This window comes from Megalobrama amblycephala, linkage group LG7 (genome assembly GCF_018812025.1).
Source record: "Megalobrama amblycephala isolate DHTTF-2021 linkage group LG7, ASM1881202v1, whole genome shotgun sequence".
NCBI lineage: Eukaryota > Metazoa > Chordata > Actinopteri > Cypriniformes > Xenocyprididae > Megalobrama > Megalobrama amblycephala.
In genome coordinates, this window is record NC_063050.1 from 15861471 (window position 1) to 15883932 (window position 22462).

The window sequence follows — 22462 nt, forward strand, 5'->3', positions numbered from 1 at the left end:
GTCAAGCAACATAATGAGAAAACAGAGACATAAATGTGGACTGGATGTGTTCATCAATCTATTTTGTTCCCACTGAGAGAGATCCGGTCATACCAAGGACATGCAGCCCTCTACGCTGCCTTAATTAGTAATTACAACACACATACACACACAGGAATCCCTCGACATTTCTCAAAAATTAATCACCGTGCCACGTTCTTCACTGTAAAGACAGGCCCAAACAGACATGCTGTAAAGTTGATGTACACATGTTTTATATGTATATATGTATATGTGTGTAGTGTGTGTGTGTGTGTAGTTCAATCATGAATCTCTAGAAGGCGCAGGTTGATAAGTCCTTTACATGCAATCTGTAAGCAATCACTTAAGTCCTGTTTCAGAACAAAGCAAACAATCTACTAGTCTGAACAGGTCATATAGTGACATATACAGGTCATGTATATTGGTAGCTGAAAGCATCATTACATGTTCTTTGTTTTGAAACCCTAGTTTTGACTGTATTTCAAACAACATTCCTCTACTGTTCCTCACCTCCACAAATCCAACTCACTTTAAAATCACAACATGAGCAGCACTAAATGTTCCTGCCGTTTGCCTTTCTTAAATAAAGATTTCCTCGTAACGGCACGCGTATGGTGTTTACCAAGACACAAGTGTTGTCACAGATCAAGACGGGATCTCACGGTCGTGCGTGACATGATGAAATGCGTGGGAATACCGTGTACAGCTTTGCTCTGACTGAGACGTGGGATAATTAGAAACAAGAGTGTTTATTCCTGAGCAGGAATTGGTTTAGCATCATCATCGCTTTAATTCGTCTAAATAAGAAGGTCACCAACCAATCTATGGGAGGTTAAAACAGAGTACGTAGTGATTTATTGATGCTTTACATGTGCTGAAAAGGTTACGGGCCAATTCACAGTATTGACAAAGACTTGAGTGAAAGAGCTGGATGCGAGTCGAGATAATAGCTAGATACTGTAACATTCAGTGTACAAATACTCTTCTAGCTTGTCTTGGTCTACGTCTCTTTTGAAACCAGACAAAATGGCAGCGCTTGAGGAACACAATCTCAGGCGTCATTACTCCCTAAAATGTGCTGAACAGTATGCTAAGTGTGAAAGAGAGATCAGTCGCACAACTCGGAAAAAACTCTGTCCATGCAGCAGAATCAGTTTCAGAGAGTGTTGAGATAAAGTGATGCATCCGCTGAGACTAGTTATCTGCATATAACTACGCCAATAAGTGCATAGGCAAAATTCATGCTTGTAAACACTTTCACTGGTTGTAACTGTTTCAAACAGTCCTATTTAGATCACCTTTACTACTGTATACGACAATGAGATTTTTTTCCTTTGCGCAAAATCAAGTAAATGTGTCCTTCCTTCACCTGAAATACACATTATAGTGATATTTATTCTAGATACAGGTGCATTAATGGTATGACAACATATGCAAATACTTTAAATTAAAAAATAGCAACATTTAAGTACATACTAGGAAATAACAACCTCAGCTTTTGGTTGCAAAAATAAAATTCATTTAAACATACATAAATATGTGAAGGGTATATACAGTTATTTTAAACCAATTTATGCTTTAATGACATTGCTCTAATTATTTACAGTAATCTCATTTTTACAATAATCTTACTGTCAAAAACACCTAAATGTATGAAAAAGCAAAAAAGCGTAACAGCAAATAATTTCCAATTTTATTGAGCATGAAAATAATAAACATTAAAAATATTAAATCTAACAAATCATGGCAATGAAGCTCAAATCCAGAATTATCAGCTGCACACTGGTGAAGAAAGAAGTTCTGTCATATGATATTTATTTACTTTTCCTGCTGTTTTAGGTTTTTGTCATAGTTTCCCTTAAGTATCGGTATCGTGATATTTAAGTTGGGTATCGTATCGAAGTCAAAATTTTGGTATCGTGACAACACTAGTTCAAACTGGAGTCGACACTGATGGAGAGACTCAGGAAAAGTTACAACTTTTAGAACACATCTGGATGTTTCTGAGCGGTTGATGGATAAATTAATGTAGTTGCTGTGGAGTTGATTCAACTCATCGACTAGCATGTGCCGTCATGTTAATCTTTTGTGCAAACCCACAGTTGAATTGACCCTCATTTGTGAAGCAGTCCGGTGTAAAATGACAACAACACTCTACTACAACAACTCTTCCTCTTTTCTAAAGCAGCCCAACATGGCCTCGCCCCCTTTGTTGTGTGTTCTCGGGGGCGGGGTTTATGTAAATTGTAAGGTTTGTGAAGTCACAACCCAGGAAGAAGCTTGTTGTAGTCCCATTTGTTGTAGTTTTTAAGCAATTTCTGTAAAAGAAAATATCTCCCTTTGTATTGAACTTTGTTGTTTATGTTCAAACAGTAACATTACATACTAACTAAAGATAAAAAAAAAGGGAAATTATAATCAACCACCCCTTTAACTACTTTTCTGTTCTAATCAGTTTTGCATTTCACATCATCTCCTGTATTATTTTGCTGTAAGTACAGTATGGTTTACATCTCTATCTTCAAAATGGTAGGAAAGAATTGCACTTTAAGTGTTCTCATCTCCTTTGCTAACAGTATTTTGGCCACAGTGTGTTTTCTCATGCTTTTCTACCAACTTTTATTACTCAGTAGTTCCTGAAAAACTATTGATTTTATCACATTGAAAAAAAAAAAAAAAAATGAAACTTATAAAATATGTGATCAGAGATTCTCAACATGAATCAAACCTCAGAACCAGGCCTTTAGCACGTATGCATTTCATTGATATGGTCATATTTGTAATCCATTGAGAGAGACAGGTGTTTAGGGAAGTGCTTTGGTGGTTTTTAGTTTCTATTTAGTGTTTCTAGAGCGAATAATAAAACCCAAGCTGACCTTTTACCCCAGACGGCCTTTAGCCCTGCTTTGCATGCTTTACTTTGCTTTTCTTCCTCCTAACACACTTGCATACAGACACACAACAGTGTGAAATCTTGATAACAAACCACCTGCAGCGTAATGGTTTTTGTCATGCTGTATTGTCTTTCTTTCTTCCTTCTTTCCGTGCTGAAGGCGACTCATGAAGGACCAGACATCGCCGCAGAAATAGTCTCAGTCTACGGATGAGTCACATGCGAGAGCGTTTTTTATCTCGTGTACTTTTCCAACTGTTGGTGGAGGAATTTTCTGATTTTAAAGGGCATCCTTTGCACTGACCTCTTCTACAAGAACACTTCCTTCCTCAGCGCTTTTACGCTAATAGATCAGCTTTTCGGGTGCGTTGCAAGATTACCACACACACACACACACACACACATAAAACACCCATGAACACAAAATGCATGTGCATATCTACATCAAAAAAAAGCTATTAAAGCCATTTATACTAAAAAAAACACACAAAATATATGTAACATAAACATACTGCGCATTAAGCAATAAATGTGCATGGACACAAACACACACACAAAAACAAGTGGAGATGCATCCCCTCAGCTTCATAGTTTATAGCCAGATTGTGTAGAACAATCTGCTCGTCATTCAAGCAGACGAACATAAGCCTTGATGAGCATTTCCTGAAGGAAACGGCAGCATGATCAAGGCAGCTAAAGATGTTATGGTTTAAGGTGAGTGTACGTGTTAGTCTTTGATTCGGTGAGAATGAAATGCTGCATCAGAGATGATCTGTCACCCGTCAAGTCACGCATCACAGACACATCATGCATCTGATCAGCTGCACACGACAATCAACACATGATGCGACAGTTACATATATGCAAGAAAGAAATATATATATATATATATATATATATACACACATACACACACCCACTTATAATGCAAATATTTTTGTTTCATTTTAATAATACTTAAAGCGTAAGTTCACCCAAAAATGAAAATTATGTCATTAATGACTCACCCTCATGTCGTTCCAAACCCGTAAGACCTCCGTTCATCTTCAGAACACAGTTTAAGATATTTTAGATTTAGTCCGAGTCGAGAGCTTTCTGTCCCTCCATTGAAAATGTATGTACGGTATCCTGTCCATGTCCAGAAAGGTAATAAAAACATCATCAAAGTAGTCCATGTGACATCAGTGGGTCAGTTAGAATTTGTTGAAGCATCGAAAATTCATTTTGGTCCAAAAATAACAAAAACTACGACTTTATTCAGCATTGTCTTCTCTTCCAGAATCCTTTCCATTGAACTGATTCCATTGAATCCTTTCATCTGTCGGCGTTGGTAATGCACTTTTACGTCGCCGTCGTTGTTTTTGGTGATTTTGAAGCATCGAAAATATATTTTGGTCCAAAAATAACAAAAATTACGACTTTATTCAGCATTGTCTTCTCTTCCGGGTCTGTTGTCAATTCGCGTTCACGACTCCGCTTCTTCTTCTTTCCTGTTTTACGGCGGTTGGCATCCAGCTTATTGGTGCATTACCGCCCCCTTCTGCTCTGGAGTGTGGTTCACGACTCTGCAGTGACGCTGCTGATGTAAGACGCTGCTGACGTGTTATCTGGTGCGCCAGAGCTTCGTTTACAGTCTGAGGGAGACGCACGCTGTATTCAAGCTATTCTACATTGTTTGTATTATGGTATTGCTATATTTTTTAAAATGGTGTGTAAGTGTGCATGTCGCGGATGTCCTAATCGCCAAAAACAACAACGTAAAAGTGCATTACCAACGCCGACAGATGAAAGGATTCAATGGAATCAATTCAATGGAATCAGTTCAATGGAAAGGTTTTTGTTATTTTTGGACCAAAATGTATTTTCGATGCTTCAAAAAATTCTAACTAACCCTCTGATGTCACATGGACTCCTTTGATGATGTTTTTATTAACTTCCTGGACATGGACAGTCTACCGTACATACATTTTCAATGGAGGGACAGAAATCTCTCGGACTAAATCTAAAATATCTTAAACTGTGTTCTGAAGGGTTTGGAACAACATGAGGGTGAGTCATTAATGACATAATTTTCATTTTTGGGTGAACTAACCCTTTAATAAAGTAAACATTGTGTTAAAAAATTTTTGCCACCGATACATTGGTCTGATGTAAATTTGTTTGACCGCTGATACTTTAATTAAATTACTGACAAAATACATTTTAAATGGAGAACATTAAACAGTTTAAACAGAATTAAATCCAGTACTTTAATATCAAGAGTTGAACAAACCCTTACCAGAATGTCTGAGGAAAATCAATACTGTGCAGATTTGCAAGAACAAACACATCAGCAAGTGAAAAGAGAAAGTTTCCTGCCATTCATAATGAGTTATGATCTTTGGCTGCTGTCACTTTCTCTCTGTGTCGGAGGCTTAAAAACAAACTTCTGAACGTGCCCTCACCTCGTCACCAGAGGAAGTGTGCATGCAACACAAACACACACACACACACACACACACTACCTTGCTGTCTAAATGAAGACATACCACAGACTTCTGCTGTTTATATCAAACTAATTATGACTCCAGAATAACTTTCTGCATGTAAGCATTCAAAAAACAGTATGCACTTTATTTATAAATCATTTGACAACATCCCCAAAAGGGAGAAAGAAGACATCTTTTTCTCACATCTAAAGGACAATTTTGTCCCCAAACTAAAACAAACACACATGTGGCTCTTCAAAGATGACACATCTCATGCTCCAAATCCCCAAACGCAAGCCAAAGCACTTATTTCCCACACGGATCATACCAATGTCTGTCCAGCACCAACCAGTCCATCCCACCTGTGAGTTGGGTTCATTTTGCTTTGTGTGACAAAGCGCAGACCCCTCAAGACAATCTCAAGCGTGTCCATACCTGCATAAGCACACTTAAACGCTGCGTGTTGATATCTTGAAAGCAGACTCACTTGTTAAGAGTAGCGCTGGCACTCAGAGGTCCACAGAGGAAGTGTCCTAGTGAAGCTGTCGCGGGGCAGAACCGCCTCACAGGGCTGTTGCGCGACTCCACATCTCCTCTGAATAAGCTGCGCACTGGTACATTTGCAGCCTCCTTCACGTCTATGCATACCAGCCGAGCGAGCAAACACACACACACGCACACACACTCGCACGCGGAGCAGCGACACGACCCGACTGAATGACTGAATAAACCACTGCAGTTCTGAGCCGACGCCAGAAACACTGAGACAGAGAGAGAGAGAAAGGGGAGGGAGTAAGACTGGGGAGGCGTGTAATACTGAGAGATTAAGGAAGGAACAGAGAGAGAGAGAGAGAGAGAGAGAGAGAGAGAAAGAGAACACACTGTGTGAAAGAGAGAGCGCTATGGCAAAACTAGGTGAGACAGAAAGAGACCTCACACGGGTTAAACAGTGACAGGGGTCAGTGACTCAACAGCTACTTGAATTAACACACACAAACAGACGCTGATTCTGCAGTAGCATGTGTATGTGTGTGTCAGAGAGACGTATGGGCCATCTAGTCTGATATTTGCGTGTGTTTGCTCTGCAGTCGGAGGAATTACAGTTTCACAGGCTTTACAGGCTTACAGCTAATCCACAAACACACACATGCATCAGAGACATGTTTTCTGGGAAAAAGGAGGCTGTGTCTCTTCAAAAAATATAGATTATATTGACCAAATATTTGACGAAAGCAAAAGAAACATTACAAAACATTCGATTAAATCCTATATAAACCATATTTTATTTAAAGGGCAGTCGTTAAAGTTGGGGAAACTTCTATAGTGCTGAATGGGAACTCCAACAAACATAATGTTTTATTTGCGTTTGCTCCAAAAGCAAAAGAAAAATGACACGATAGCATTACTAGGCCTTTACAAAAGAGAACAAAAATATCGAGAGATTGATTACGTTGGTCAGAAAAGAGAAAGGGATCAAATTTGACATAATTGACACTCCCTTAGTCTTTGTGTTAGAAACACTCACACTTCAGAGATTTGATGTTCTGTAATTTAGCACCATGGTAATGTAACACTGTCCTATAAATGTACATTAATTTTTTTTTAAATGAAAATACAAAAAATCTTTGCTAGATTTACAATGTTAAAGTGCCCCTATTATGCAGTTTTAAAGGCTCCTAATGTTGTTTTGTAGTCTCCTACAATAGATTTACATCCATCCAAGGTCAAAAAACACATTTTTACATAATAATCATGGCAGCATCAGCTCTTTTCTCACAGTGTTTGAATCAGTTTCATGAAGGATTGGGTTTCTCTAAACCCCTCTTTTCCGCAAGACTGCTCTGATTGGTCAGATGGCCCAATCTGTTGTGATTGGTCTACTCTGCTCTGATTGGTCAGGGGCACGTTCAAGCTCAAACCGGTGCACAACGTTTTGCTATGGTTTCCGGGTTGAATGACATGTTTCCTGGAAATGGCGTGCAACAGGGTTTGAGATACGTTTTCTCTTGTTTGGTGGGTGTGTCAAAAATGTCAGCCCAATCAGCATCAACATGTATATAAACTAGGGCTGGGTAAAAAATATCAATTTCTCGGTTTTAATCGATTAGTCTAGTCTGTTTTTAGTTGATGAACGAGCAGAATATGTAGCACCTCCTATCCAATAAATCGCAATAATCTGTGTGCTTTGTTACTTTTGATAAGAAGCAAAGTCCCAGATTTCTAATGACGTCCATCTTATTATGAGATTCAAAAAATAAATACTGTTTTGGCGCCGTTTAATGTGGCGTGACAGATCGCTTTAGTGCCTCAGTTAAAGAGAAGCGGCAGCACGAGCGCATGTGAACATCCTCTCCTCCGCTTTAATGCCAGTTACAGCACGAAATAAACGACTAAACATCTGAAGGTATGTTAAAATATACAGTACATCTTGCCTAAATCCATATCACGTCTCGTGTAATCGCCCAATCAGTGTTTCAACCTCAGAAAGACGTCAATAAAAGCTTGTAAACAATGTCATGTAACGTTACATTTACCTCAGAAAAACATATTCAGTGACCATAAACTCATTAGTCAGCTAGAAAATGCTCTAGAAAGCAACATTCTGATAAATATAGCTATGCTATGTTACATATTCATTATAATTTTTAATGTTCTTCAGCATTTAATGCATGTTTGAATAAATCAGTTATGACAGCCGTGATTTAAATGTTTATATTTCAAAAAAACGAATTGGAGTAGAAATATGATTATGTAATTCTAAACTTTATTTATAATAAAAACATTATTGAGTGTAATTTAAGTGTTTGTATATAAACAAGTTAATTTAACCTTCAATTTTATAGTAGTACCAACTGACTCCCATGTGTAGTTTACAGCATTAGTTTAGAAAATTTGCCATGTACTGTATCTGATATACTACATCCAAAATCGAATCGAATCGAATCGAAAGCATGTGAATAGTAATCGAATCATGAAAACTGTGTCAATACACAACCCTACTATAAACCACACGGTATTAAAGAGACAGCTCGCACAATGGGTCCATGTAAAGTTGTTCTCTTTTATTCTGGACGGCAAGTGCAGTGACTGTAACATTGAACGTATTTTGCATTCTCAGCTGCCATAGTTGCAACTCTTGCGTCATCAGAACAGGGCATTCAACGCACCAAACTTTTCCGTTTAAAAAACGTTTTGCAACATTTTGTTGAGGCTGAATGCAGCCCAGATGACCCAGTCTGTTGTTATTGGTCGAGCGCTTACAGTGCGTATCGGATACCAAATGCCCATTACCGTATCTGAATTTGAACTCCAAATTTTCCGCAGCGCTTGATACACAGTGATACAAATGGCAACAATGGTGTCAGTTTACCGTATAAATTAGAACTCCAGTCCTTTGTAAGTGCATGAAAAGTGGATTTGCTTTTGCATTGCAGAAAGAGAGTCTTCGCGACATGTTGACAACACAAACTAAACTCTTCTTTCCTCAGCTACATCTTTTACAGTGTTTGAGGGTCAAAGTAGACGTTGTTCGCGGGCAGCCAATGAAGACCATAGACTGGCATTATGCAAATGTGTAACAGGAAGTAAGGCTGGAATTACTTGTTTCGGCAGTTCACAATCTATTCTTTCTTTTAGGAGACAATAACTTTATTTGTCATGCACTTTGATCTTTAAAACTTTGCAGACTTTTTACATTAAAGGTCCCGTTTTTCGTGGTTTTTTGAAGCTTTGATTGTGTTTATAGTGTGCAATATAACATGTGTTCATGTTTCGCGTGTAAAAAAACACAGTATTTTTCACATAATTTACTTATCTATATACCGCTGTTTCCACTGTCATAAAAACGGGCTGATGACTTCCTTGTTCTATGAAGTCCCTCCTTCAGAAATACGTAACGAGTTCTGATTGTGCCAGCGGTTCCTGTGTTGTGATTCGACAGCAGCTTAGCGCTCCTTGCCCGGAAAGGTCACGCCTCTTACCATAACGTGGAGATGCACGCGCTCAGTGTTATTGTAAACATGTCTTTAAAGGGATACTCCACCGTTTTTTCATATTAAACTATGTTATTCCCTTAAATAAGACGAGTTGATACATACCTCTCTCGTCTCAGTGCGTGCACTAAATCGCTCTGTCTTGCGGCGAAACTTTGTTAGCACTTAGCTTAGCCCAGTTCATTCAATAGGGGCCAAGCAGAGAAGCTACCAAACACCTCCACGTTTTCCCTATTTAAATACAGTTACTCGAGTAGTGTAACTCGACCTAGGACGGTGACACAAAACAAAACGTTGCGCTTTTCTAAGCGTGTAAAATGGATAACTATATTGTATGGCGGAATACCATAGCAAGTGCTCGGGAGCACTTTGACTTGGCGCAGTAATATCTTCACTCGTGAAAAGTCCTCTCACCGGCCCCCGCTCCCTCTCCTCCTCCCTCTCATTTCCGTCAATAGAACCAACGTGACCTGCACCAGTAGTAATAGTTTGAGCAGAGTTGACGAAGTATCAGGTTGTAGGAAGATAGTTTGTGGACAATCATGGTTATAACGTGCATCGTAAAGGGTTGTGATAACAAGGAGAAGGTATATAGTGCCGTCATGTTTCACAGAATTCCAACTCACCACATACAGCGGAGAGCTTGGTTAGCTGCTTTGAACAAGAATCCAAAAACACCATTGCTGTTCGCAACAGTCACACTTGCACCACCAATTGCTGTTTGCCCGTGTTCTTTCGCCGGCTCCGGTCTGTTCTGGTTCGTATCTTTTTTCCCTCTCACGGTCCATAAGAGCTAATTCCTCCTCCGTGTACTTGGGTTCAAACAGATATGGCTCTGGGTCCGCTACAAACAAGTCATAATCATCTACAAAGTCCGCCATTGCAAATGATATCTTGCAGTTTGCTAATAGCACAGGTGGTAAAAGTCACGCTGGTTCTATTGACGGAAATGAGAGGGAGGAGGAGAGGGAGCGGGGGCCGGTGAGAGGACTTTTCACGAGTGAAGATATTACTGCGCCAAGTCAAAGTGCTCCTGAGCACTTGCTATGGTATTCCGCCATACAATATAGTTATCCATTTTACACGCTTAGAAAAGCGCAACGTTTTGTTTTGTGTCACCGTCCTAGGTCGAGTTACACTACTCGAGTAACTGTATTTAAATAGGGAAAACGTGGAGGTGTTTGGTAGCTTCTCTGCTTGGCCCCTATTGAATGAACTGGGCTAAGCTAAGTGCTAACAAAGTTTCGCCGCAAGACAGAGCTATTTAGTGCACGCACTGAGACGAGAGAGGTATGTATCGACTCGTCTTAGTTAAGGGAATAACATAGTTTAATATGAAAAAACGGTGGAGTATCCCTTTAATTTTAGCCGGAATTAGACCCGGTGATTGGACTGCGGGATGAAAATAACAGCGTTTCGACGACATGGCGACAAACACACTCTACAAACGCAACTCTTGTGTATTCCTGTGGGCGGAGGTTAGTCAAAAAACTGTTTTAGTGACGTCATTAAAGAAGGAAGTAGAGGGATGTAGTCCAAACTGGCCGTTCGATGTAGGCGACTTCTGTTAAATAAAATATCTCGCTTGGCATTGAACTTTGAGCTTTAAAATTTTACAGATTTTATTTATACTCTAACAACAACATTACACACTAACTAAAGTTTGAAACATGGGATCACGAAGAACGGGACCTTTAACAAACAGCTATATTAAACACTGCATGAAAGGTAATATATATACGAAAAAGCATAATAATAACTGTGGAAATGTGCCATCACAGTCTGTAAAAAGATTTCTGGGTTTACTGCATTGTGTATTTTCTTTGAAATAGGTCGGGATTAAGACTAATAATAAATTATTATAAATGTTACAGTAGCAAATGTAGTGGAAATATACCAGTGCAAGGTCACATGAGAGCAGGCAGTGCCTGTGATTGGCCGATCACCGTCAATGCAATCAGTCTAAATAGGTCAAACTAGTGAAAATGGAAGGACTAATTAGAGTAAATAACTTAACCACACAGGCAACACCACTTTGGTCACATTTGAATCATGATGACCTTGAAATGATGATCTGTGAGTGAGCTGGGTTTTTTTTTAACTAAACCTGCACCTCCTTTATTATGACAGCTTCAGTGTTTACAGATAATTTGATGTCTAATGGTCTAAAAAGAAGGTGAATATTAATAATATTTGAAGTACATTAGTAGTAACAAATAAAAGCTACACAAAACATGGTTTAAACTGCATTATTGTAGTTATCTTTGATGCAATGTCAAAACAAAATTGATAAGAATTCGCAGACTGGTGCGATCTTTCAGTGTTCACACATATACAAACCATCTTTCAGTGCAGCTTACATCTTCACACTGAGGTTTCACACCAACATTAGTTTGGTTTACTGTACATGAACCTGTTGCAATGGTAGTGTTTCATCTGCAGCAGCTGCTAAGAGAGTGCTCCCAAAATTCAAAAATAGAAATGCATTGATAATTTAATACAAGTTAAGATTTTGTTTTTTGTTTTTTTTGCATTTAAAAAAAAAACTCCACTGGATATGAAAGAAACCAATGAATGTCGACTGACATTCAAAACTGCATGTAAAAGCAAAACAAACTGTGATTAGCCACTATGTATGTCAATCAAACTGTCTAAGTGGGCGGGTCTAAACCAATATAAGCTGCTTATTCAGTACAGTCTGACGATCAAATGTCTGGCGGCATAAAACTGTTACATAACCTCTTACACTACTGGAACCGCATGATGACAAATTTACATTACATTATTAAAAAATAACTTCTTAATTTCTGTACTCAGCAGCCGCTTCAACAGCACTGGCCTCTGAGACAGTGAAAACAGATATCTGGGTAACACTTTATTTCGAAAATCTATTTTAGACATTCTACTAACTATAAGTAACTTTGCAACTACATGTCAAATTATCCTACTAATCCAAACCATAACACTTAAACCTCAACTAACAGTCTACTGATATTCTAATGAGAGTTATTTATCATGTAGTTGCACAGTTACTTATATAAGCAGAGTGCCTAAAGTGGACCATCGAAATAAAGCGCAAGAGGCCTACAATTTCAATACCTTAGGCATGTTTGTTTAAGATTAATCTGGTCAATTCAGTCTGCTCTGTCTTTTACTGTAAACAGCCTTTAAACTGAAAAGCAACTTTTAAAACACACACATAAACAAAATACAGGTCACACTACAATGATAAAGCATCTCTGAGTTCAAAGAGCACACTTCAGATGCTGTAGAAATTTGTTTACTACCAACATACCAGTGCTTCCCACACATAGACTTTACTTGGGCGGGCCGCCCAGGAATAATAACGGCCGCCCAAGTATATTGGAGACACATTTTTGCTTTTATTATATTTATCCTCTTATACTTTTATATCCGCCCAAGATAATGAAACCATCCGCGGTCGATTAACTAGTCGTTTCGTACCTGCTCGTTATGTGTGCGTCAGAACTGTTTACTCCGGCTGACATTCCCACGGGCGCTGTATTTTGCAAAGTCACAAGGGGGCGCTGTTGCGTGTTCTACAAGCTCGCGCAAAACTGCTTCAAAGTGATTCTCAATCAATGAAAAGTGCAGATTTATGCCAAGCGATTGCTCATGAACTAAAGTTGATGAATTATTACAATGTCTACTTCGTGGCCTTTATATAAAACATTTTATACAGTTGTAAGAATCTGAAGGATCAGCCTGCAATAGAACAGACATTTCAAAATAAGAGTCCCGGTGTATTTCGGGCTTGTTTAGAAATAACACACGCGAAGTTTTTTTCTTTTTCTTTTGGGCATTATTGGTATTTTGGTTACACAATAAATTGTATTTAATTTGATTTCCATTTAATTCATAGTAAATTATTGTAGTCTCCTCCACAGGAAGAAAAGACTAAGAACATTATTTGACACACATATTATTCATTATATAAATTTTACTAGTAAAATCTGTGTCCCATTCACTGAGAGAGACACTATATGACAGCAAAGAAAACATAGGAAAAGGAGAACCATTTAAATGCTGTAATTTTGCATAATTTACAATGCATAATAATGCATAATATTAGTATGTAATTAAATGTAATAGTATGCTATGTAATTAAAATAAAATAAAAAATAAAATAAATAATGATAAAAACATTATTTGTTTGTCACATGTAGTAGACCATTTTTGTGCCGTGGGTAATAGGAGGATTTTTCACCCGGCTACCACCGCAAGTATATTTCAAACCTGTGGGAAGCACGGCATACTGTATGAGCGATTGAGACTGAACTTCCCTTCATGACCTGATGTAACTGAACATGACACATGGACAGAAACAGTCATGAGCTCTTATATAGTATAATGTTGTCTAGACTAACATCTTGACACTTAAGCAACAGTGGGGTCATGTGAGTATGTGCACTTTCTCTTGAAGGTTTACTTCAGTTGTATTTACTTAATACAAGTATAAGTCTACAACTCAACAGAGAAACACAGCTTGCACACACCTTCTACTGAACATGGTTAGTATGGTTAGCAACTAACCAAGTATGGTATACAGACTGCAACAAAATGATTCATCAGAAGTAGCGCAGCACAAACGCATGGAGAGTGACCTACCGGCTTGAGCTTCAGACCCAATAATGCTTCTTAACTTCATAAACAGCGACAGGCCTTTGAATTAAAGCATCAATAGATTTGTCCTTGATCAGACTTACTCCATGTACTAAAACACAAGTGAGCGAACAACTCCTAACACAAGAAATAACAGTTGTGTAGAGTCATTCCACAACGTGCCCATGCTCGCCCCAAACCTCCACATGACCATTACAAGCCAATTACAACAGCCAGAGATGAACAAGTCAAAATTTAAGAGCTGGCTCTCTTCCAATTCATGAACAGGAAGAGGAATTTAATGATAATTTCATTATCATAAACACAGACAAAACATCTTTTCAAAATATTTTTTTGATTAAACATTTCACTAGATAAAATTCAATAAGGTCAAAACAATTATCAGTCATCAAAGTGGATTTAAAAAAAAAAAAAAAAAAAATATATATATATATATATATATATATATATATATATATATATATTAGGGCTGGGCGATATGACTTAAAAAAAAAATCTCTGATTTTTTCACACCAAACCCGATTTTCGATTTTAATCGATTTTTTTTTTCTATTTAAAAACAAACAACAACCGACAAAGAAATTGCTCAAAACAAATGTACTCTTTATTTTGTTCAGATTTTCGCTTATGCAGTTTATGATGACCACAAACATTACTTGTTCATCCTTCTGAGATTGTCCCCATTGTAAAACCGATCGTTTAAAAATATAGTAAATTCATCATTTGATAGAAAACACTTATTTAAAAATAAAAAAGACAATATTACCACTTTAACCAGCAGGTGGCGGCAAAGTAGCATGTATTTGCGCATTTGTGAGCCATTTCCTCTAATCGTTTTTCACTTTGTTTTTGACTAAATGTTAAACATTATAAAGTAACTAGGTTTACAAATATATTTTGTCAATGTGAAGTATGAAATACTTACAAAACTTAAGAAAAACAATAACTTTTATGGTGAATTAATTAAACAGGAAGTGATACCGCACTTTTACCTTGTAATCACAGCAGCTGTCAGTCAATGCAGCGCAAGATCAATGATTTCAGCACTCTTATAAAAACACACATTTTATTAAATGAATCTAACTAAAGTGTACAATAAATATTTAATTTTTGAAGCTTTTTTTTTCACATAAAAGTGTGAAAACTGATGGTCGAATTGAATTTAGCCGAGGAGGAACACTGAGGTACGTCCTTATTTATTTATTTTGTATGCGTGTTATGTTTGAATAACTAAATTGATGCTATGCCTATTTAAGTGACTATAATCTGATTATAAACTAAGTATTACACTACTGATGCTCAACACACCAGCAAATGACATCTCACCGGAAGTTTTCGAGCTGGCTTATATTAATGCGGAAGTTCTAAAGAACGCTCCGTGCATATAGTCCATTCCAAACAACGGATGAAACGGTGCCTTTCTTTGGAAGGAGCTCTGCGCTGTTACCTGCTATGTTGTCTGTGTGCGGCTGACTGTAAGGTAAGCGGGGGGAGGGCGAGCCCACTCTGAACTACGGAAGCCTAAGGGGAGAGCCGGTGGTGGAAGTTAAAGAGAAAACCGATTTTCATTAAAAACAAATCGCCCTTAACGTCAAATTCGAGTTAATCGATAAAATCGATTTATCGCCCAGCCCTAATATATATATATATATATATATGTTGCCATTTCAAAAATTAATTATATATATATTAGCTACTGTTTCTGGAAATTCCCCATACTGAAAATGAAATGTGTTACAGTAGATATATGAATTTCATAGCATTACAACTCTACATCCTATTTAAAACTGGAAGTAAAACGTAAAGCACAATGAACTAAATGATGAGAAATGCATGAACTGCACACAACCTATTGTTCACCATTGTTTCATTATTCATTGGTCTTCTGAAGATGAGACAGATACTAAAACCACAGAGCTCATGGGTAGATCTGTGAGGGATGATGTAATCAGCAGGTCATTATCACAAAACAAACTCTGACAGGCTGATCAGGATTAATCTGGTCTCACCCTAAAGGGCTTTATTTTGCCATAACATCCCTCTGACTGTACATTATCCTGCTCACTGCTTCTTCTTCTTACCAATTAAATAAATAAATGGACAATATTGATTTGAGTTGAAACTATTATGCTGGAAGAAAGAGACCGCAGAGTGATATGAAAGACATAAACCTAGCACAGCTATGTTGAAAATCAGTCAATTAGGCAGTTTAACATCATTATACAGAAATACTTGACTGCAGAGTGACACAACAGACTAATCAGAATCGAGTCCCTGGCTGGAAGTCTCGCTCCATTGTCAGACCTCGAAGGGTCCTTGTGCTCCCACAGAGCTAATCAAACTGAACTTTGAGTAACCTCATGCCACATTATATATATACACCAATTAGGCATAACATTATGACCACCTTCTTTAATATTGTGTTGGTCCCCCTTTTGCTGCCAAAGCAGCCCTGACCCGTTGAGGCATGGACTCCTCTAGACCCCTGAAGGTGTGCTGTGGTATCTGCACCAAGATGTTAGCAGCAGATCCTGTAAGTTGCGAGGTGGAGCCTCCATGGATCGACTTGTTTGTTCAGCACATCCCACAGACGCTCGGTTGGATTGAGATCTGGGGAATTTGGAGGCCAAGTCAACACCTCAATCTCGTTGTTGTGCTCCTCAAACCATTCCTGAACCATTGTTGCTTTGTGGCAGTGTTTATCCTGCTGAAAGAGGCCAGAGCCACCAGGGAATTCCGTTTCCGTGAAAGGGTGGTTCATCAGATTCATCACGTGATTCAGACCAGGCCACCTTCTTCCATTGCTCCGTGGTCCAGTTCTGATGCTCACGTGCCCACTGTTGGAGAGTGGACAGAGGTCAGCATGGGCACCCTGACTGGTCTGCGGCGATTCAGCTCCATACGCAACAAACTGATGCACTGTGTATTCTGACACCTTTCTATCAGAACCAGCATTAACTTCTTGAGCAAATTGAGCTACAGTAGCTCGTCTGTTGGATCGGACCACACGGGCCAGCCTTCGCTCCCCACGTGCATCAACGACAGGGTCATGGTCAGCACTGTTCCTTCCTTGAACCTCTTTTGATAGATACTGACCACTGCAGACCGGGAACACCCCACAAGAGCTGCAGTTTTGGAGATGCTCTGACCCAGTCTTCTAGCCATCACAATTTGGTCCTTGTCAAACTCACTCAAATCCTTACGCTTGCCCATTTTTCCTGCTTCTAACATCAACTTTGAGGACAAAATGTTCACTCGCTGCCTAATATATCCCACCCACTTACAGGTGCCGTGATGAAGAGATGATCAGTGTTATTCACTTCACCTGTCAGAGCTCATAATGTTATGCCTGATTGGTATATATATATATATATATATATATATATATATATATATATATATATATATATATATATATGCAACCAATATATGGTTAATATAACTGTTCTGCTTTCAATCTGGAATCTTAGTTCTGTCTTTATTCAATCTATGTTTTATCTGCAGTTTATATTGTTATATTGTAGGTATAGCATTCATTATATCACTTCTAAGAACAGGATCGTGGCAAGAGATTAAATCAATTAGTGGCTGTTTGGTTCAGAGGTCAAAGGTCAGAGTTTGAGGGTTCTTATCTCACTTAGTTACATACTGTGTGTCACAGAAACTGATATGTTTGTTTCACAATTGCACCTCTGCCCGTTCCTCATCTTCCTGTCTCTTTGAAGCATGCAGGTGGGCGGCTCACAGATAAAAATGACAATGACACGAAGATGCACAGGCTTGATCATCTCAGAGCGAGCGCAGAGAGATCACAAACAGCACAGTGTAAAGTTTCACAGAACTACACTCGATGAGAGATAACATTTGGCTGACCAACATCAACAGAGTGGCTTCTGGCTGGTCGACTTGTCTGTAGTAACTCTGTGATACGCTTTAACTATGAAGACTTTAAGCACAAGGTCATTTTACAGTCACTCAAACACGCAGTCATACACTTGAATGAATGCACCTCAAATAACCCATGGCAACAGTGGGGGGGATAGCTCTTGATGCTGGTCAGGAAAGAGCCATCAAACACACTGACACACGCACAAGCCTCCGGGTGACACTATCATGCGGCGTCTCTTTGACATGCAGGAAGTCCAATTAAGGAAGTGCTTTGTGTCTGTGGCTCTGCTCTAAAATCTAGTGAGCTGCATACATAGGCAACATGACTGAAATGCTACATATACGGCAACATACAAAAACATGCCTCATGTGAAGCAAACAGGAGATTTGACTCACATCTGATTCATAATTTGGCATTAGCGTGTTGAAACGCATATGATGCAATACTCTAACCATAAAAATACACAGCATACTCAAACATGAGGTAAAATAGTCTAAAAATTATGCATAATAGTTTTTATAGGATCTGTTTTAGCGATACTCTTTGGTATTGAGTGATTTACAAATCAACATTTCTCACTTTGTCTGAGTGGATTTTTCAATGAGCTTGTTAAATTATGCTGCCTACCTTTTGAAAACAGCCTTTGTGATTTAAAATGCTGCCTACATAAGCACTAGACCTTACACCCACAATGAGCCTTTGCATTAACTACAAAGATGCCAATTCTGTCAAAATCAGTACATTAAAAATCACAGATGTGTAATTGCAACCCATACTTTAATTGGGTCCTATTTTGCCCTTTTACGAAGTCATGGTTTTGTTTTTGGGGTGTACTAGAATAGGTTTCCATGCTTGATTGTTCAAAAAAATGCATTATTTTTCACATATTACAGCATCTCTCTGCCCAGTCTGTCTCAAACACAGTGTTTAGTTCCTGTTTCAATGAAGGCCCTCCTTCTGAAATGCAAAATATCCTGTGATTGGTTAGTCAGGAAAGGTGATATTTGTCGTAAAACTATGGTAATACAAACAGGGCCAGTGGAAGACAATCCAGCGTTTTGGGTAAAATAGGAATATGCTGCCCCCTACATTCAAATTTTTGAGAGAAAAAAATGCCAGTTTATCATATTGACCCCTACTGATGACTTAAGACAGGTGTAATGAACCTTTCTTGTAATGGACCTTTCTTGCTTTGGCTGCAATAAGTACCATTTTGTGGCGTGTGGCGTCTATTATTAAGGTGTCGTGACAGGTAGTGCCCCAGTTCAAATGGCTCGTGAACCAATCATCTCTTACTAGTTAATTTATAGTATCAAATAAACATGAACGAACATCAGAAGGAATGTTGGTTCAACCGCGGAAAGATGTCAGTACACCGACGTTAACCTATTAACTCTCCTGACTGTTTTGTCAGACATAACGGTGGATTCTGTGTTATGATTGGTTAGATCGCCTGTCAATCAAACTCCCAGAGAAGACTTTGTCGATCGTGCTAGTCATCGTGCGGTGCCCTCTAGTGGTCTGGTGCTCTGGGCAATTGCCCAGTTTGCCCAGCGCTTCCGTCGGCCTTGAATACAAACCGTAATCGATCACAAAACTATGCTTAATTTTCCAGAGGGGCAGTGAACAATCTTAAAAAAAAACGAGAGTTTACAAATGCTACGGTAAACACTATATCAACAATGCAATGTTAGCTAGCAGGCTAGCGAAGCCAAACAGCTTCGCCATTTGTTTACATCGTAGCAACAACATAAGGTTGGAACTGTTACTAGAAAGCACAACAGAACATATTCCATGGGCGGAGATTATTTAAATGAGTAGCATTGTGACTTCACAAGACCTGGAAAAAGTGTGCTGTAGTCCAAACAAGTCATTCGTTGTAGCTCTTGAAAAGTGGATTCTGTTAAATAAGATATCTTCCTTTTGAGTGAACTTTGAGCTTTGTAACCTTGCAGATCTTTTTTATACATTACATAGTAACTAAAGTTGAAAAAGTGAAAAAGCATATTTGGACCCCTTTAAAAAACATATCAGTATAATGCTTGTGACCAAAAAAAAAAAAAAGAATGCTGTCAACACATGCATATGCCAAGCATAAAATCTTGGTAGATATTATTAGTGTTATCACACATGGACCAGTTGTTTTGACACCTGGTGTGTGAAGTTTAAAACATCTGATGGAGAAAATCAGCAGCTGTGTGTGAGAGGCGTTACTCAGATTATACTGAATTGACTGACATGGATTTATTTTTATAGCTAATTTATAATGTCACAATTATAAATGATTTAAGATCCTCTCCCGACTTTGATATTCAGTGATTTAAGCAAATAATTAGCCTGTAAGGTCCATATGCAAAAAACCTGCCTCGGTACAAGGAAAGGAAAAAAGTCCTAAAATAAATAAAAAATAAAAGAAAATTCAATTTAGAAATATCTGCACCGGTGCAAGGACAGGAATAAAATAAAACAAAAAAATAAAATAAAATAAAATAGAGCAATCAAATTCTGTTCTTTCTCAAAAGCACTGATCCTGCGACCCTGAATCCCAGAAGATTCGTAAACACAATCAGATCAGAGATTTTGGTAAGTGCTGCCTGTGTAAAACGCATCAGGTGGACCTTGAACAAACTCTCTGAGGCTGAGGCTGTTTGAGTGGTGGAATAACCCCTACTTCAAAAGAAAGCTGCCATGAGCCGACTTCCATGGATATTAAAGTAACAGTAAGCCAGTTTTACATTGAGAGATTAGAGTTAGCCAAGCACTGAACTCACCCTTGACCCACTAATCCAAATCTGCACAACCAGGTGACAGAATATGAATCAGTGATGAGTGGGAGGTAGAAGAGAGACCACCTTAATTACATTTCAAAATGAAAAACGCATTACAAAATTGATCTGGACAAATCCCATCTTGTAGAACCTGGAATGGGATTATAAAGAGAAAGGATAACTGGAGCGGTTAAGAGCACGACTGAAGAATGAGTTTCTAAAAAGATTTGTGATGTTTGACTAAACCACAGCACCTCCAGACGGGGTCCATCAATACCTGACAGAAGCGCTTGCTTCCCTAAAAGAGTCGGCTTTTACTTCAGGACATCAAGTGGCAACCAGTGCTATTTTAGTTTTATTCATATTTTAAATGATCTTTTATTTTTATTCATGTTCATTTTTTTGTCATTTTGTTATGCACTTTTTATCATTTGCTACAGTATATACAAGAATAATTGGCTTGCTGCATTATGCCAGACTATGATCATGCTTCTTTAAGGCTCCTTGAGTTGTTCCCAAATGCCACAACCATATTATCTTGCCCACCCTTGTCATGGCGCCTCGGCACTTTTATAACTGTGACAGACTTCACACGGCGGTAAAACAGCAGATGCCGCAAAGCCGCCTCTCACTAACTCCCGTCTGCACGTAAAATTCAGCAGCTGCTTTCTTTTATTTGACTGCTTCATTTGTCTAACAATCAGTCAGCCAAGTTTGCTCACGTTCTGGCGCTTTGCCACTTTCCACCGCTATAAAATCAAGAAGCAGACATCCAAATCGCTATTAATATTCGGCGCTGTATAAAACCCTGTGACCGTTTACAATGGCACTGTATTAACAACCTAATTCATCACTCTTCACCTCCACAGCTTCATGGAGACAGTGTTTACTGGCCGTTCAGTGATTACCGCTCAGAGGGGAAGCTTTTATACAAGGAATAGTTCAGCCAAAAAAATCATTTACTTGCTCTTGTTTTCCAAACCCAAACAAAAGATCATAGTGACCACATCTGTCAAGCCCAAAAAAGGGAAAGAAAAAAAAACACACCATGAAAGTACTTTATACCAGATGATTTAAAACTAAGGTCCATGGACCGCAACAGAGTGCATTAGTGCCTGCCCCCTTCTTCAGCGCCACTGGTTCCGGAAGTATTTTTTCCATTCATTTTTCCCATAGGGATCTCAAAAAAGTCTTTGTTAAAAAAGGGTTATAAGCCATGAACCAAACCAATCAGCTACGAGGTGAATCACAATATAAACTTTGATTTGAAGCAAAAAAAGTTTTTGAAAATCAGACAAAAAGACAAAGGTACAAGACTGTATACTTATATACACACATACACACAAACATTTAAGTATTTTGAGGGCATAGAGATCGACTCGATTACATCATTCACATTGCTTCATGGAAGTGGGTGGAGTTAAAGAGCTATTTTGGCAGGTTTTGCTTTTTTCGATTCTCTAATATAGTACCTCAGGGATGACGCGTTTTTGCACGGGTTCCCTCGGTTGAAAGCCTATGCATTTTTCCCATAAACTTTTGGAAAATCGCACAAAATAAGCTCTGTGTTTAACAAAGGGATATGACAATTACAAGTTTTGTCTATCAAGATAATCTTTACAAGTTAAAACAAAATAAATACATTTTGAAGCCTAAATAAAGTCGTCAGATATAAAAGGCTAACAGTAGGATATAAACGGACTACAGCACACCATGGTCGCGGATCAACGTCGTCACCACCAAGCTTCCTCAAACTGTATTTAAAAAACAACTTTATTTATAAACAT

The 22462-nt window shown here is 38.4% G+C and overlaps 1 protein-coding gene across 10 annotated transcripts in view; it reads right to left on the reverse strand.

Moving 5' to 3' along the window:
* inpp4b (inositol polyphosphate-4-phosphatase type II B) overlaps nucleotides 1-22462 on the reverse strand; it is a 244590-nt gene that overhangs the window by 144149 nt on the left and 77979 nt on the right. Inside the window, exon 1 of one of the 10 annotated variants that reach the window (XM_048196113.1) lies at nucleotides 14004-14158. The exons of 7 other annotated variants lie outside the window; for them this stretch is intronic. The gene's annotated coding sequence lies outside the window, so the exon portion shown is untranslated. Of the gene's footprint in view, nucleotides 1-5192; nucleotides 5212-5869; nucleotides 6162-14003; nucleotides 14159-22462 lie in introns of those variants that run through there. 2 more of the 10 variants (XM_048196112.1, XM_048196114.1) reach the window with 2 other exon arrangements.